The sequence below is a fragment of the Geospiza fortis genome, unplaced genomic scaffold (genome assembly GCF_000277835.1).
Source record: "Geospiza fortis unplaced genomic scaffold, GeoFor_1.0 scaffold422, whole genome shotgun sequence".
NCBI classification, from domain to species: Eukaryota; Metazoa; Chordata; class Aves; order Passeriformes; family Thraupidae; genus Geospiza; species Geospiza fortis.
The window spans coordinates 351,812-363,268 of record NW_005054545.1 but is presented as its reverse complement, the minus strand read 5'-3'; positions in this window follow the sequence as shown (position 1 = coordinate 363,268).

Here is an 11,457-nt window from a genome sequence, read left to right as displayed (position 1 = left end):
CCGCGACCCCCCCCGCCGCCTCTATTCTTAGCAGCTAATAGCTGAAATAATTCCTTTTGTCTCCGCGCTGTTGGCTCCTTGCTTTCGCTGCCCCCACAGCCGCTGCCAGCGCGGGAAGGGCGGCCGGGGGTCCCGGGGGTGGTGTCCCTGTGCCCACCGGGAATTCTGCTGTGGGCTGAGCATCCCAAATACCCCGGCCCCGAGTCCAACACAGGCCACGAAGCCGTGTTTTGAAGCGGCTGGGATGTTAATGCGTTACCACCTCTTTGAAAAGGATCCTGGCTCTTCCAGCTGGGTTTCTTAGATTTCACAGGAAAAATTCCAGGTTTTCAGAGGGAGGCCCAGGTTTTCACCTGCGGGCTCCCATTTCAGTGCCTGCTCTGTGCCGTGGGCTGGGTTCGCACCGAGAATGCAAACGCTCCATGCAAATGCGAGTCCCCAGCGCCAGCACAGCCGCGCCAGCACATCCCCGACAGCGCCCGGGAGCGATCCCACACCTCTGGCAGTGCTGGCAGATCCCAGCACCAGCTGTTCCACACAATTCCCTTGAACCACCTCCCGAGGGGCACCGTGAACCCCCCACCCCGCTCTTTGTGGGGCTGTCAGCTGTGCACATCCAAACAGAGGCACAGAATTGGCTTTGAAACTGTTTGGGAAGGGGTTGGCTGCTCTTTATCTGCCTGCTGCTCTTCCTCTGCTGCTTGGGACCCCAGGGAGAGCAGCAGAGTGTTCCAAATGGAACAGGGTGCCCAGAGCACCCCTGGAGGTATCCAAGGCCAGGCTGGATGGGGCTTGGAGCAGCCAGGATGGTGGAAGGTGTCCCTGCCATGGCAGGGGGTGGCACTGGATGGACTTTAAGGTCCCTTCTAACCCAAACCATTCTGTGATTCTGCTGGGCTGGTAAAGAAAGGAGTCACTGGCCAATTCTCTGGAATTTACTAAAGAAGCTTGTCTGGAAAATAATAAACCTTTTGGAAAAAAATGAAACCTGAATATTTGTTGTGACTGTCCCTCACTGAGGCTGTGTCTGTAAGGATGAAGTATCACTGGCAAATCCAACAAGAGCTACCCCACACCAGCACTTGAAAAACTGACTATTCTGCATTTCAAAGCAGCTTTTAAGCCTCTGGCTCGGTAAAGTGAAGAAACTTTTCCACTGCCCTGTCCACCTTTGCCCGATTCTTTGCTCCTTCCGTTGGTGCCCAGCCCGTCCTGCGGGGATGTGCCAAGCCTCCCCTTCCGTGCCTGAGGTCGAGGGGTTACAGATTTACAGCTGCCCAGACTTGCTCCAGCCCGGGCAGGAATTCGCTTGGCATAAACGAGGCTTTTGGATTATTTATCTCAGCCTTTCAGTGAAACAGGAACATGCCCTGATTTTAACAATCGTGCTTCCTGCGCTGGGGGAAGGTGTGGCCGATGGCATTTAAACGGCATTTAAACCGAAAGCCGAGCCAAGGCTTCCCCGGCAGGAAGCTGGAAGTGCGGGCAGGACCACGAGGGTTTCCTTCAGCACTCAAAACACCAAGGGCCTCCCTCAGGTCATTTTATCACCCCCAGCAGCAACAATGATGTGCACAGGGTGAGATTTGGGGAGCGTCAGACTCTGTTTGTTGTTGCTATTAAGGTCATCGCAGCGTGACAGCAGAAAATTGCACAGGAGATGCTGGAGAAGTGAGGAACCTTCAGGTACAGCCTGGCACAGAAGCAGGGCAAGCCAAAACTTCCTCAGGAAGCTGAGGAATCGCTCCCTGATCCTTTCGTGGTGCTGAGGGAACTGTCAATGACAGCCTGGAGGGTCAATCCCCTCCCTCTCTCCTCAAAAAATGGTATTTTCCCCAAACATCCAGCCCAAACTATCCCAGCTGCAAGTCCTGAAATCCTGTTAGAATGTTCAGCACTATAAAAACTCTTAATTTTATTATTCAGCACTGTAAGCACTCGGGGCCCAGATGTGATCAGCCATGGGGTCATTCCCAGTTTTGGAAGATTCCTACCCTGCCATTTCGACTGTGACACTGATCTCCCCTGTCTCAGACCACAGCCATGGATTATTCCCATTTTCCAAGCCTCCTTTCTAGTCCAGGACTTTGCACCCTCATAGGCAGTTCTTACAAAACCAAAGCTCTGCCTCCTACTTTTAAAGTCTGGAAGGAAAAGAAAAAAAGCTAAAAAAAAACCAACCTAAACCAGTTTCCACACATGGAAATGGGCTCCAGTTAAACCAGAGAAGCAGCCTAGATTTTTATAGTGGAATGTCGAAGATGCTCAAACCAGAAAATGCCAAATCCTGCCCAAGAATGCCAGAAAATGACTTTATGTTTTTAGGCCTCAGCACTCAGTTCTGAGAGCTGAAGTTTTCCATTGCCCCAAGATTTCTCACAGTTGATTTCTCACAGCTCTGAGCTTTTCTCGGGAGCCTGAGTGCCACCAGCAAGTACCTAGAGCCAGGCAAAGACCGAAACATACCAGGGCTGGTGATTTTCAAAGGAAAGCAAACCATGAAATAAACGCTGCATTTCCCCTGAAAGCAACCAGAAAGAGTCATTTGGGATAAATCAAAGTCGGTTTCACCTTCCTGACGCACCACAGGCCTGACAAAAGCAGTGTGAGCCGACAGCACCAGTGAACTGCCCTGTTTCTGAGGCTCCCAGCCTTCATCTGGTGTTTCATCTCGCTCTGTCACTTCTGGAGCTCCCTGGATCTCGAGGTGGGCTCTGCCTGCCTGCACAGCCTGGTGCAAACCACCAGGGAGAAGTGGGAACACAGAAAATCCGCCCTGGCCCTGCGTGCCGGGGCTCCTGAGAGAATGGGGGTGACTGGAAGCAGCAGAGGCAGCTCCAGTCTCAGCAAAGCCCGGCCTGCTTGGGGGGATGACTCATTTCAGGAGCCTGTGCTCGCTCCCAGTCATTAAGGAAGGAGTTAATCCCTGCAGCTTTGGCCACAAAGTGGATGTGTAAGGCCTGGAGTCCCATGGGCTCGATTGCATAAGAAACCATGTATTGTGGCATTTAGTTGATCATGCACTACTTCTTCTGGTCACATGGAGGCTTGATTTCCCCTTGCATCAGCTACTACAGACTTTCTACATTTCTCATACTGGTGTCTGTTCAGTTCACCGGGGTCATCCCCTTCACCCCACGGCAGAGCCCGTGCTGCTCACTCAGCCCTGACCCACGGGATCTCACCCCAATTTTTGTAGGATCCTATCAGAGGAACCGGGCGCTTGTAATTTTTCTCATTTGTGCCTGTGCGTAACAGGTGTCATTTTCAGTGTAGTACAGACAAATCCCAAAATAGCTCAGGCTCTTCAGACGCTGCGAGGAGAAAAAAACCGTGGTTACTTCAGCTTTGGTTGTAGTGAAAAACCCAACGCTCGCAGCCGGCTCTGAAGTCAGAATTAAAATGGCAGACGGAGGAGTGGAGCAGGGATCTCTCTGCATTCCGTGTTTCCTGACGGACTGCTCCTTGCTGCTCTGTGTGTGCACATCAACTCCCTCTCAGTGCTGCCTCTCCATCAGCTTCCCTGATTCCCAGGAGCTGCACCTACCACGGATCCTCCTCCACACTTCCCGGGGCTGGCAGAGCTCTGCTTCCCCTGCCGGGTGCCGGGGCTGGCCGGAGGCACCGGAGTTATTGCAGGGATCTGGGGGCACAGGCGAGGAGAGAGCGTGCAGCTGCAAAAGGCTCCTTGCCTGGGGATGATGCCTGCTGTGCTGAAATGCAGAGCTGCCTGTGGACTGTCTTTGTCGGGGATTATTGGATTCTGGTGACTCCAGGAGCGCAGTTATTAGTTCCCCTGCCTACGCCGAGTGTTTTGAATCTGTGTGTGTGATAACACTTATTAATGCTGCTCAGATTAAGAAGATCCTGTGGCTTTCCAGCACTTTCAGCACCTTATCTCACGCCATGCATCTGCCCAGCAGCTAAACCACGCTCAGATCAGTGTCTTGTGGCCAGCAGAGCAGGGGCTTGTGGGGCCAGCAGTAGCCTCATGCCCAGAAGTCCTGCATCTGATCAGAGCAGCAGCTCCTCTTAAGCTGCCTTGTGCTTCAGGGGATCTGCCTGCTGAGGATTTGCAGGACATGGGCCTAAAATATTTCATTTCAGGAAGTCAAGCAGTGGTTCCTATCACCGAAACAGTTAATCAGAAAGCACCAACTCTCCAGTGCAACGTGTGTGTGCGTGCACGTGTTTTTGTTTTTTAGAGCCAGCAAGATTTGCTTTGGTTTTTTTAAAGCAGAAAACACCAAAAAAGTTGGCTGTGGTTTCAGCTGCTATCACTCGAGATTTGTACTGCTGACTACCAATCCTAAAAGAGTTAACCTGTATGTAAGTATGACTCAGAAGCAGAGAGGGAGATGCGAGGCTGAGAGCCGGGGAGGAAGCGCAGAAACAGAGGTGAGGAACAGAATAATTGCCAAAAAAAGGTGCAGAGTCCAGGAGCGACACTCCCTCCGGTCTGCCTGGCCCTGGCACCGCTGGCACGGGCTCCCTGGAAAGCTGCAGTTCCGCTCTTATAACACAAGGAGCAGGCTGGAGAATTTAGAGCTGCGTCACAGAGCTCAGCGAGAGAGTGAGAGAGCAAGCTCCGTCGATAGGTCTACCAGCAACAGCCCTGCTGCAGCAAGAGGGAAGAGAGGCAGCAAGAGAGGCAGAGAGGGCTCCAGGAAGAGAAGTGGCACCAACACCATGGACTGGGCTCCTGCCACCATCCACTGCCATTTGCACCTCGTACTGGGGCTCGCTTGGCGTAGGAGGCTTCGCCCATTGACGATGCTGGAGACCCGGCGCGCTTAATCCCACGGGGAGGGAGAGTGGGCAGACACCGAAAGGGTTAACGGGAAGGAAATTTCTGGAACCTTCTCTTCTGCGGCGCTCCAGAGCGAGCGGAGGGCTGAGGACTGCGCAGATGGTGCACGGGCACGGCTCCTCGGTCCGGTTCGTCTCCCTCACGTACGTACCCTTTGATCAGGATGGGGCTGGAGCTGCAGCTACGTATTTGGATTATTTGCAGGGCGTCCCTTTCCCCCGGCGTCCCTAAGTTCGGATCCCAAAGTGCCTTTATTATTATTTTGGCTGGGTAGGATTGCTCTGTTCTGCGTCAGAGCTGTTTTCTCAATGGAGCGACGGCACAGGTTGTACTAATGTCACTCCTGCCGGCATTGCTGTACTGCAGAGGAGGGTAGTAGTCGTGGGGGAGAGATGACAACTTTGCAAAGACTGCTGTTTTCCCGGTTTGGCTGGGCTTTCTATCCCCCCCGTGTCCCTGGAGGCTGGCATGTCGGCAAGGGGCTGGTGCAGGGGTTAACAGGCGCCCTGCGATTCGGAGCTCGGAGGTTTGTCACTGCGTAGTTCGCAAAGTGGCAAACGGTGACGCAGTGATCATTGCAGGGCACGTCGTCCAGTTTTTAAAAGCACTGGGGACAGGTAGACGGGTGCCTTCCAGACGCTTCCACACCAGCTGAAAGGGGTTAAAGATGAGTCGAGCCGGGAAGCCAGCATTTAGGGATTAAATGTCATCATTTTGGCGTTGGAAAGTTGTTTACCTTGCTCTCTCGGTGTCTCCATGCTGGCAGGCGGCCAGCTCACATGTGATAGTCTTCCCTGGACTGCTGCATCATTAACGAGAGCCAGCGCCGGCTCCCATTGGCCGGGGAGGGCGCAGCGCCGGGGCCGCGCCGCCATTGGGCGCGCCGGGGATGGCAGGTGGAGCGCCCGAGCCCATTGGCCGTGCGCGGGTGTCAGCGGAGCGGGCACGGAGCGGGGCTGCCGTGCCCTCTGACACTGCCAGCTGCTGACACTGCCTGTGCCCGCTCCCTGCTTCTATTCCCTGCCTGCTCACTGCCTGCTCCCTGCCCTGCTCCCTATTCCCCGCCCGCGGGTGTCAGCGGAGCGGGAAGCGAGCGGGGCTGCCGTGCCCGCTGACACTGCCCGCTCCCTGCTTCTATTCCCTGCCTGCTCACTGCCTGTTCCCTGCCCGCGGGTGTCAGCGGAGCGGCCATGGAGCGGGCTGCTGTGCCCTCTGACACTGCCTGCTGCCCACTGCCTGCTCCTGTTCCCTGCCTGCTCCCTGCCCTGCTCCCCATTCCCTCCCACTGGTATCAGCAGAGCGAGCAAGCAAGCGGGGCTGCATCTGCCCGCTGCCCACTGCCCAAACCCTGCTTCTATTCCCTGCCCGCAGGTGTCAGAGAAGCAGCCATGCAACCACGGCTGTCCTCTGCCCACTGCCTGCTTCCTATTCCCTGCCTGCTCACTGCCTGCTCATGTCAGAGGAGCAGCCGTGCAAGCACTGGGCTCCTGCCCTCTGCCCACTGCCTAATGCCCTGCTCCCTATTCCCTATTCCCTGCCTGCTCCCTGCCCGCGGGTGTCAGCGGAGTGGCCGTGTGAGCACTGGGCTGCTTCTGCAACCAGAACATTGATCCCAGCACTCCGAGTACCAGCAGCTGCCCCTGTCCTACTCCCTGCCTGCTTGTTGTCCGTTCCCTGTCTGTTCCCCCTGCTCCCTGCCCATTCCTTGGCATGCTCCATGGCTGTTCCTTGCCTGCTGCTCCCTGCCCATTCCCTGCCTGCTCCCTTCTCCCTTCCCACTCCTGCTCCCTGCCCACTCCCTGCCCGCTCTCGCTCCACGCTCACCTCGGATCCCGGGATGCCAGGCGTCCCTCGGGCAGCAGGCAGGACAGGAGCTGGTCACTGCTGGGTGTTCTGGGTGCAGTCCTTCACCCATGGGTGCTCTCAGGAGCTCTCATTTCGCCGTCCAGTCACAACGATGACGTGTCAGAGCTGCAGCCCACGGTGCAGGGAAAAGTACTGGGGTTCAGGGCTTTCCTCCTTGCTTCCTTCTCCCTTGTGAGGTGCTGGAGTGTTGGCAGCGCTGTGAACTGCTTGGGGCAGGGATTGCACCTGGAAATTATGTCGTGGGAATAGTTAAAGAAATGAAAATTACTCTTACCGAAACTCAACTTTTGTTTGCACAAGTGTGAGTGTGCCACAGGCTCGGTAACATCACAGAGAGATGGAGACTGCCCACAGTGATGGGTCTGTAAAGGTTTGCAAAAGAGTAACAGTGTTAGAAAGCAAGGACAGAAGGATTAGGAACTGGTTAAGGATGAATGGGAGACTGAGGGCAGACAGCAGCTCCAGAGAGAGGATAAGCTAGTGAAGGGGAGAACACTTTTCCCTCTTAACCGTTTACTATACTATTTTTTCACCTCTCTTCTTAAAGCGCCCAGCAATGAAGATGGCAGCTCTGCCTGGAAGTGCTGAGGACACAGCCAGCCTTGAGCTTGGTCCTTCTGGCCGAGGAAGTCTCCCGATTATGCAGTGGAGTGGTAACTTTGCTTTCTCATACAACAGGGGCCATTATTCCATAGCCTTTCATCATTCTGAGGCTTACCCAAGTTTCAGGATGTGCTAGCAGGAGTGTTTAATCTCTGTTACTCACTGGCTGATATCTCCAGTGTCAGGGTTGGTTGTTTAGCAACAACCGCTGGGCTCAGCACCGCGCGGCCGCTGTCCCCATCGCCTGGGCTGCAGCCTGGCCCCTGCAGGGTGCTCTGGGAGACAGGGAGAGAGGACAGGGTTGGATTTACACCCCGGATGGAATTTTGGAGCTTTGGTTGTGCAGGCCGCAGGCGCTGCGGATTTTTCGCGACGCCGTCCTTTGCGCAGGGCCGCCATTTCCAACGGCAGTGCGGCGCAGGGACGGGGAGGGAAGAGCCCGACAGACTGTACGTGCCACTCCCCACTTTCTTTCCCTCTTTCCCATCTCCATCGTTCCTCCTTCCCCTCCTTTCCTGCCAGATTCCATAGGGAATTTCAGCCTCTTACTGCAGTCATCACAACCCCTCCTGACTCACTGAGCCTTCGCTGGCTGTAGCTGGCTCCCTCGGAGCATCCTTGCCTCCCGCAGCGCCAGATCCGCAGAGTAGGGGAACAACAGGAACAGCAGCAACAACGGTGGTCCCTGCAGACAGACAGACAGGCAGAAATACACACACACACACACAGGAGAACAGTCCCAGGCAGCTGTGGAGGGGGTCAGGAGCTGGACTAAGGAGGATGCTGGGTTGTGTGGATGATAGGTGGGTTGAGTCTGTTTTCCCGAGTGTTGGTTGCATGGACAGCTCTTTGTGGTTTTCCCCATCGCGGTTGTGGGGTGGAGAAGCCCTGACTTTGTAAAGCTGGTGCTGTTTCATGGCTTTCAAGGAGGTGCCGCTGGCTGCTGAGTGTGTTCAGCACAAGGATGTATTTGGTTTAATTCCTTTTGCCACCATGTTTTGGCCACAGCAATGGTTTAACTGTGCCTAAATGCAGGGAGGGTAGGGAGACGGATATAAGAGGAGTTATTTCAATGTTAAACTCCAGCTGTAAATCTCATTACTCAGGAATTGAGGTTACTGTCAGCAGGTAAATCTGTGGGACTGGCAGGAAACAAGGCTAAGAAGGGGAGATGGCATATTTCTGTAGGACAGCAGTGATTGTGTGCACAGGGGTGGCACTGTCACCGTGAGCTGTACCTGGGTAACTGTTCCGTAATCGTTTTCCGCACAGTGCCGCAAAAGGACTGGGGAAAGCTGTGATTTCTCCCTCCTTCTGACACTTGTGTGCGTGACACTGTATGAGCTGATTCATTTTCCTGTATCTGGGTTTCCCTGCTCTGGGGAGTGGGGTTTGCTCTGCCTCGGCCTTGGTGCAGCATCGTGACGCAGCGTTCGGTACCACGCCGACAAAACACACACAATTTTCTCGGGCATTCTGGCCGCTCGGGGTCTGCGGGATTCGGGGAAGGAAGGGCAGGATTTCACATGCCCATGATACAAATTTTAAAGCATTACCTCTTCTTGTCTGCTAGTGAAGGAAGGCTCTGTGAGGGACGAGACAGCCATGATCTCCTCCTGCTCTTGTTTTGCCGATGGTCATGTTACATCTGTGACGCAGACGAATTTTGCTGTTGGTTCCTGTCGGTGCTTTAGGGAGTGGAGCTGATGGGGGCACAAGCTTGAATATGGTTAGAAATATTCATTTCATACTGATGTTGGAGTTGAAACTACACCTGAAGGGTCAGGGGTATCAGACTCACCTAGTGACCCCCCAAATGGTGAAGGAATTCGGATGAGCCCCAGCACCCCTGGCCATTTTGCTGCTCGCAGAGCAGGCTCGGAGCCTGCAGCTCTGCTGCTGCTGCTGTTCATTTCCATGTTATACAAATACAGCATTGGGCTCTGTGTCAGGAGCTTTCTGATGCTGTGAGAAGCTTAGAGTCTACAAGCAAATGTTTTTCTTTTCTTATTTGGGAACATTCATTAAAACGTCTAAATGCCAAGTGTTCTACCCTCTCTCCTCTGACAAATCTCTTCCAGACCTATCCAGAAAATTCAGTGCTGCTGCGTAGGATTTTTTTAAACTTTATCATGGTGTTTTCTTACAGTTTAATATGGGTATGGCTGGGGGGGGAGAGTAAGATTTATTTTGGTTAAATATCTGTAATGCTGATGTTAATGGACAAGGATGTAGGCAAGAGATAAGAGTTGTCCATATCCCCTTTATCTCTGTATTTGGATAGTCCCAAGACTAGGCCGTGAGGAAAAAAGGGAATACTCTATTCCATTCCCACCCACCCAAACAATTTCGGTGCAAAGGCAGCAGGAGAAAAGGCCAAGCTGGAATGTCACAAAATGGTTCCACCAGCACTCAGAGATGCCAGTGCCGTTTATCCTGGCACAGCTCCGAGAGCGGCACCGTGAGCTGCCTGCTGCAAGGTCATTCCCCTGACTCATGGTCAGCAACCAGTTGGTTCAGGAACTCCCAATCTACTTCTCTTGCAACTGTGCCCATGGCTGAACCTGGAGGGGAGGCTTGAAAATTAACATTACTGCAGCAGTGGGGGCACTGAGCCCAAAACTGTAGCTCCAAAAAAAATCCCATGTCTCTGAAAGATTTTAAAATCCATATCTGTAATTTGTTTCTTTGCTAGCTCCAAAAACTTTCCACTCGTTCCCTCATCCTCTTTTCCCCCAAGACTTCCTCTGGACTGCTGGGAACCAGGAGTGACATGTATTTAAGGGCTCACACTCTGTTCTAGGAAGAAAACCTCTGTGTACATTTGCATTTCTGTGGCTATCAGGTGGGCTCTGCAGGCTCCCCAGAGTCTGTCAAGCCAGGGGTGTCTCTCAGGTGCTCAGTTTCAGACACCTCAGCTCAGGAGCCGCCTTGTCCCCTCCCAAGTTTCCCCATTATTCCCTGGTGTTCCTATTTACCCATCTCATTCATATTTTCAGTTGTCTCAGGACAACACCAGCCATGGATATGCTGAGGGTTGTCTCAGCCTCCCAGGCAGCAGAGCAGTGGTTAATGCCTGTGAGCAAAAGAACTTATTTAGTGCCCAAAGTTCAACTTGGGAGCACGTTCTGTGGACAGAGAGGGACAGGGGAGCAGAGCCCTCCTGCTCCCAGAGCTGCCAGCCCACCTCACCAAGCCCGCAGCCTGACCCTGCCCACGATGAGCCTTCGCCTTCCTCATCATCACTCCCTGGTTTCCAAAGGGACAGAACCTGGCTGCCAATCCCGATGCCAGTGACGGCTCCTCGCCTACAGGGAGGCAGATGTGATGGTTTGTCTGCTAAAAACTGAGCCAACACACTGTGATTCAGCCCTCCAGCTTTCCAAGGAAGAGCTATTTCTGAGTGAAGCTCATCTCTGCAGCTCCCCCCACAAACACTCACGGCGCTCAGGAGTCCAACAGCAGCCACTGGGTTTGCATTTGGATCTCCAGCCCAAATGCTTCTTAAACACTGACAGTGGCTCTTGGACACACGGTGACATTTCAGGGATGGAATGATGGAAACCCTGGGAACAGGGACAGACCAGCAGCTCGTGTGCCTGGGGGAGTCAGCCAGGAGTGTTTGGTCAGTGCTTTTCTCCAGCTGTTTTGCCAGGTCCTTATACTGCAGGCAGTGTTAAACTAAAGGCTTGTTTTCAGCTGTCTGGTTTAAAGGCAGGTTATACTTCAGTGACCAGCTGGCTGGGTTTGTTTCCTTATGCTCCTCCCTGGCACAGGACATTCTTTTGTCTCTAGAATGACACAAAAGAAAAATATGGCTTCCCTTGCCATTACCTGGAGGAGCTGGAGCGGTGGTGTTGGGGGAACACCGTGTTCCTGAACTGACTGTACAAATCACAACAATCATCTCCCTGTGAGAGCTTTCAAGCCCTGCAATCAGTACTTTACATTCTAAAGTGATGCTTAGGTACAGGAGTTAGGAATGGAAAATGGCCTTTCTGGTTGCAGCTGCTTAGGTGGATCATTTGTTTGAGTGGAGTGAGTTTTGCAATGTGCTGCTCGCTCAGGCTGTGTAGGGCTAAATTTGATGAGTTTTCTTTCCTACTGCCCTTCCCTGACCTCAGCCATGTAAGTGCAGTGCTCTTCTTGAGTTTGCCCAGTTTCACCTCACTGTTTCC